A 7083-nucleotide genomic window follows, 5' to 3' on the forward strand; every position below is an offset into this window, starting at 1 on the left:
ATGAATGTGTGGGAGATAAAAGAGAGGCCAGTTATGAGGCAGATGAGGAGTCTGGGTGAGAGATGATGAGTGAAGGGGTGGTAGTAGAGACCGAAAAAATTGGACTCATTTGACATAATTTTGGAGGTAAAATTTTCATATATCGCAGATAGATTGGACATTGTGGTTGAGGAACATAGAGAAATCAAGAATGACTCCTAGGTTTCTGGCTACAGCAACCCGATAGAACTGATATTTACTGTGAGGGAGGAGCCTGGGGGAAGCAGTTTTGGCTGGGAAATGAGAAGTTCTATTTTAGACGCGTTACACTGAAGATGTCAGTGAGACATCCAAGCAGATGTCAGTTAGGCAGTTCGTTATAGGTTTGGAAACCAGAGGAAAGGTCTGGGATGAAGATATCAATTTAGATGTCATTAGCATAATCAGCGTTTGAAGGCTTAGGCATGGCTGAGGTTGGCTAGGAAGAGAGTACACAGAAGGAAGTGAAGGGAGCCAGGAGGCCTGAGGAATAACACATTTTAGGGTGGTTGAATAGACAAGGATAATGAGGAGAGGCCTGTGAAGAGAGAGTAAAACCAGAAGACTAGGGGAACAAAAACCAAGAGAGGAGAGTGTTTCAAGACTATTGGAGAGATTTGCTTAGAGTGTGGAAAGGTCCAATAAGATAAGGATAGAAAAATATTAGTCACTGATGACTTTGACAAGAGCAGTTTCAGTGAAGTGTGTGTGTTGGGGGGTCACACTTCAAATAGCACCCAACAGGTTGAAAAATTAACTGGAGGTGCTCTTGCTTTGACAGCACGTATAGTAAAACTGGAACAATACAGAGAAAATTGGCATGACTCCTACATACAGATGACACACAGATTCGTGAAGTGCTACATATGTTTTGTGTATGGATCTGACTTTTGGACAATGTTAGCTTTTACATATTCAAAAAAGAAAATTGGGCTTCCCTGGTGGTGCGGTGGTTGAGAGTCCACCTGCCGATGCAGGGGACACGGGTTTGTGCCCCGGTCTGGGAGGATCCCACATGTCGTGGAGCGGCTGGGCCCGTGAGCCATGGCCACTGAGCCTGCACGTCTGGAGCCTGTGCTCCGCAACGGGAGAGGCCACAACAGTGAGAGGCCCGTGTACCGCAAAAAAAAAAAAGAAGAAAATTGAACCAACAAAAATGAAAGGGATCGTAAAACTGAATATAAACAGACAGAAATAAACCTAACTATATTTAAATAAGTAATATAACCATTCTGAAAGAAAATAAAAAACGGATATGGATTACTTTTCAACACAGTACTTTGACTATATTCCCTTAGTCTAAAAACAAAATAAAAATGCAAACAAACACTGAACACTATTTAATAGATTGTTTTCAGGGACTTCCCTGGCAGCGCAGTGGTTAAGAATCTGCCTGCCAATGCAGGGGACACAGGTTTGAGCCCTGGTCCAGGAAGATCCCACATGCCGCGGAGCAGCTAAGCCCGTGCGCCACAACTACTGAAGCCCGTGCACCTAGAACCCGTGCTCCGCAACAAGAGAAGCTACCGCAGTGAGAAACCCGTGCACCGCAACAAAGAGTAGCCCCTGCTCGCCACAACTAGAGAAAGCCCACGTGCAGCAACAAAGACCCAACACAGCCAAAAATAAATAAATTAATTAATTAATAATAAAAAATGTTTTCTTTAGTGGAATGGATATAGCAATTCTGAAACTATTTCATGTATATCATAACACTGAACAAATGAAAATAAGACGTTGATGCCGTTGAGAGCCAGAGTTCTCACTGTGGGAAAAGGGAGATGCAAATCAGGAATTGGAGCAAGAACTCTGTGGTGTTGAACTGGAATTAGAGATACCAGTACTGAATTCATGATTAAAAATAGCTGAACTATATATTAAGCTGCCTTTCCTCCTTGGCTCTGTTTACTTAAAGGGCCTAGAAGCAGTTACTCCCCAGTAGCAATGGATATATCTGGTGCCCAGATCTCGGCTTCTAAATACCATTCCCCACCTAAAGGAGTGCTCTTTTGGAGAGAGGGATGATTTCCAAGTCTAGACAGGGAAAATACAAGATGAACCTGGAACACGGTATTATACCAGAAAGCAAGGAAATGCTAAAAAAAAATGAGCATGTGTCAAAAGGACACAGAAGCCAGCTTAAAGGGGGTCTCAATGGCCAAATCTAGGACAAGTTGAACAATAAAATGAATAATGACAATAATGGATTATAACCTATTAAATAAAATAAGAATCCATGAGGTTTTTTTTTTTTTTTACTGGTGATAATAAATATAGATTAAATATAGATAAATAAGAGAGAAGGGAAAGATCTTGCTTACAGTAGAATGTTAACTAAAAAAATGTAGATGGACTAATGGAGTTATAGAATCACCATCTTCCTTTTTTTGGCTGCAAGGCTTGTGGGACCTTAGTTCCGCGACCAGAGATTGAACCCAGCCCACAGCAGTGAAAGCACATAGTCCTAACCACCAGACCACCAGGGAATTCCCTAGAATCACCATTTTGCAACTATCATAGTAATTGATTCAGGCAAGAATTATCGGTGAATGTGGAAACCTTTGGGCAAAAGTTTTGACAAGGAACAGGATATTTACATAGTCTCAGCGTACCTCTCCACAGATTACTCATTATTTACATAGAAAAAAATAATAACTTTACAGTGAAGACCTAGCAGATACCACCTTAACCAACTGATCAAAATGAATATGATCAATAATGGGACCAGGTAACACCGTATTTCTCCTCATGTGACACACTACCCCATGGGTAGTATTCCTGCCCACTCCAAAAAAAGAAAAATATAAATCTCATCATAAGGAAATAGGACACAAACCCAAATAGAAGGAAATTCTATAAAACAATGGCCTGTACTTAAAAAAATGTCAGTATCATAAATAACAATCTATTTTAGATTAAAGGAAACTAAAGAGTCATGACAGTTAAATGCAATGCATGATTAGGGATCAAGCACTGGATCAGACCTTGTACAGGATGGAAAACTGCTATATAGGATATTATCAGGCCAATAAGTGAACTTTGAATGTGAACTATAAATAAGGATTATATCAGTGATAAAGTTCCTGAATGTAATCTTCATACTAGGGGTGGGGGTGGGGAGAGGGGTGTATAAGTATGTAAGAGAATGTCTTTGTTCTTAGAAAATACACACTGAAGTATTTAGGGTATTAGGGGTAAAGGCTACAATTCAAATGGTTCAGAACTACCCCTGACCACACACACATACAGCTATATATTTATGTGTGCGTGTGTACACATATACACACACACAGATAAAGAGACTGTGGCAAAATACTAACTTTTGGTGCCCCTGGATAAAGAGTATATGGGAATTCTTTGTAATATTTTTACAACTCTTCTGAAAGTTAGGAATTATTTTAGAGTAAAAAGTTTAAAAATAAATTGGAGATGAGTAAGTAGAAACAGTATGTAGATAACCCTTTTGAGAAATTTGGCTGTGAAGGGGAGCAGAGAAGTAGACCCAGAGTCAGGGTTGTAAAATATCTCTTCAAAGACGGGAGAAACTAGAATAGGTTTGCATGGTGATGAGAACAATGATGGGCCTCAGTTCCTCCTTTTTAAGAAGAGAGATTTGATGATGTACCCTTTCCTCAGGCCCTCTAAGACTCTCCTACCTTTAGATAATGTGAGCTCCTCTGAAAACACATTTTATTCCTTAAACTTCAACCAGGAAAAGACATTTGGGCCACCACTGGAGGGCAGTACAAAATGATGTTGCATGTCATTGTGGTGGTTTTATTGTTTCGCTGCTGGAACAAAACAAAGCCCTTTACATGATTTTCTCTCAAATGTGTTACATGAAATAAACCTCCTTCTAATGCACTTTTCTTTTTTTTTTTTTAAACATCTTTATTGGAGTATAATTGCTTTACAATGGTGTGTTAGTTTCTGCTGTATAACAAAGTGAATCAGCTGTATGTATACAAATATCCCCATATCCCCTCCCTCCTGTGTCTCCCTCCCACCCTCCCACCATCCCTGTCCCACCCCCAGATGGTCACAAAGCACCGAGCTGATCTTCCTGTGCTATGCAGCTGCTTTCCACTAGCTATCTCTTTTACATTTTTTAGTGTATATATGTCCATGCCACTCTCTCACTTCGTCCCAGCTTACCCTTTACCCTCCCCTTGTCCTCAAGTCCATTCTCTACGTCTGTAACGCACAACTTTTCGCAAATGTTTTACAGAAGAAAAGCCCAACATAATTCATAACAGGAGTTTGGCAGGCGGAATGAAGTGGTGAGAGGGTCTCATGCTTGGAAAAATGCCTGTCACATAAATTTAATAAAGAATAAATGATAACAGAAAATTTAGAGCATGTCACAGTTGGAAGGGACCCTAGAGAAGGATGACTGCAGCCCCTTTTTTAAAGATAGCACCTTGGGTCCAGGGGAGGGGAAGGACTTGGCCAAAGCTACAATGACAGAGAAGGTAATGGTTTCAACATTTATCTGGTTAGTCTGTGAAGACAGAGGTTGTGATATCTTCAAATGACATCATAAATATAGCTTGCAAAGAGACTGACCCCATCATTGATATTGATACTGAGTTCCTGAAAAAATTGTGACACCTCAGTTGCGAGACCGTGTCCCTTCCGTCTTCCTCAACCTTGGGAGAATATGACTATTTGCCTTCCACTCTTATCTGCTGCAACCGGTCCTAATGCACTGGACAGCATAATTCTGATCATATCCAGCCTATTTCCCACACCTCTCTCACAGGAGCTTCAGACCCATAAGGGATCACATGTCAGGCTTTCCTACCAACATTGGGGGGTGGAGTGGAAGGCTATTGGAAAGAAAGTGAATGGGCATGTGGCAGTCCATTGTTTGGAAAGAAACAGCCATATCAGTGCATTTGAGGGGAAGTGATCTTAAAAGGACAATCAGAAAATCCTAGTGAAATGTAAAAACTCTAAATATGACCTAAGTACATAAAGGAAAAGAAAGACTTTAGACTGATCAAAATACAGAAAGCAATATGACTTCATATCATGCTAATAAGTAGACTCAATTACATAGAAGGCCCCTAATGTCACTATTACCTACATAAAATGTTCAGGCATTAGCCTGGCATTTTAGCTCCCACCCCGTGCTCCAGCCATTGTTTCCTGAACACTCGCTGCCATGGTACAACTGCTATGATATATCAGGCTATGCTCTATACTTGCTCCATTTTGAGGCTCATCTCAAATGCCACCTTCTTTGCCTGCGTTCCTTTATCTGACCCTCACACTTACTTGAAGATTCTTTTTGGCTACAGCCATTGCATGTGCCTGTCTTTAGCATTCATTTCATTCTGCCTTGTCTTCCCCACTACATAGTGAGCACTTTGAGGTCTTACTACTACTATTTTTTTTAATTTTATTTATTTTATTTGTTTACTTTTGGCTGCTTTGGCTCTTTGTTGCTGTGCGTGGCTTTCTCCAGTTGCAGCGAGTGGGTGCTACTCTTTGTTGCGGTGCACAGGCTTCTTATTGCGGTGGCTTCTCTTGTTGCAGAGCATGGGCTCTAGGCATGTGGGCTTCAGTAGTTGTGGCATGCGGGCTCAGTAGTTGTGGCTCACAGGATCTAGAGGACAGGCTCAGTAGTTGTGGCGCACAGGCTTAGTTGCTCCGTGGCATGTGGGATCTTCCCGGACCAGGGCTCGAGCCCGTGTCCCCTGAATTGGCAGGCGGATTCTTAACCGCTGTGCCACCAGGGAAGCCCTACTACTATTATTTTAGGGATTGTTTCCATTCATTAATAATCTACCAATAATCTTTCTTATCTTTCTATACCTCTCCTGTCTTTCCAGCTCACTCACTCCAACAGTTCTTTGGTTCCCCCCTTGGCCCTACAATCTAGTGATACAATCTAGTGAATCTAACACCTATTCACCATTCCTTACCCATTTCATGTCCTCTCACTTCTCTTTTTATACACTTCACTTCCAAGGTCCAATGTTATCATCATTCCCTTGATATGTCCTCTCCTCTCCTGCCCCGTCTTGCTTTGTTATTTTGCTTCACAAAATCCCTACCCTGGACAATTTAACTCTTCACTTACTCTCCACCTTTGGGAAAGTGGATGAAGAAAAACCCACAACTATATCAACTGGACTCTTAAAATTCATCACCACTAACCTCACGTGGGCCGTTAGTGCTATCTGGGAATCATTTTATTTTAAAAGTCCATCCACTTTCCCTAAATGATTATTTCATACCTTTTCTTTACTCAAACTTCCAACACCTTCTGCTTTCTTTTCCCTCTCAGCAGATAGCTCACCTACCTGCATCCATGCCTGCATACCCAGTCCTCTCTTTGGTACTCTAAAAATCAATCCTTTCCCCTCTGCTCCAGCAATCCTCTCTCTTACCTACATAATTAATACTTCACTTTCCAAAGGATCATCACATCAGCTTAAAAAAGTGCTATGTTATTTCTTACCTTAAAAAACAAAATCTCTCCTGACTCCATATCCCCTTCTAGCTACCACACTTGCATCTGCTGTTCTTTTTACCTTGATGGCCACCCATCCTAGATATACTCTTGGTCACTCTCTTACTTTAAGTCTTTTCTCAAATGTTTCCTTATCCATGAGGACTTTTCTGACCACCTTAGTAGACTCTCAACCTCTCCCATATAAGCTCATATAAGCTCCCATCTATCTTTCTTCCTTCACTAATATATTTTTCTCCTACCAACTTATGATTATATATATACATATTCATATGTATGTATATATGTATACAATCATAAGTAAATAAGGAGAAAATATATGATTTATAAATTATATTTATAAATATATATTATTTATTTATTTATAATTTTATATATAGTTTATATAATTGTCACTCTTCCGCCATTGAAATATAAGCTGCATAAAGGCAGAGTTTTGTTTGTTTTGTTTACCGTTGTATCTTCAGTACCTAGAACAGTGCCTAGCACATAGTAGACTCAATAACTATTTTTAAAATAAATGAACAAATGATAACCGTACAAGGTAGATCTATTTTTATCTCCTCTATTTTATAAATGAGGGA

General features: G+C 40.2%; 1 non-coding gene across 1 annotated transcript; it reads left to right on the top strand.

Annotated features, from left to right (window-relative positions):
• The first annotated feature begins 781 nt into the window (after positions 1–781).
• Positions 782–890, top strand: LOC132516529 (U6 spliceosomal RNA). The gene has a single exon (XR_009539360.1). It is a non-coding gene; the product is annotated as a U6 spliceosomal RNA (small nuclear RNA).
• Positions 891–7083: the final 6193 nt, after the last annotated feature.

This window comes from Lagenorhynchus albirostris, chromosome 2 (assembly GCF_949774975.1).
Source record: "Lagenorhynchus albirostris chromosome 2, mLagAlb1.1, whole genome shotgun sequence".
In the NCBI taxonomy this organism is placed as follows: domain Eukaryota; kingdom Metazoa; phylum Chordata; class Mammalia; order Artiodactyla; family Delphinidae; genus Lagenorhynchus; species Lagenorhynchus albirostris.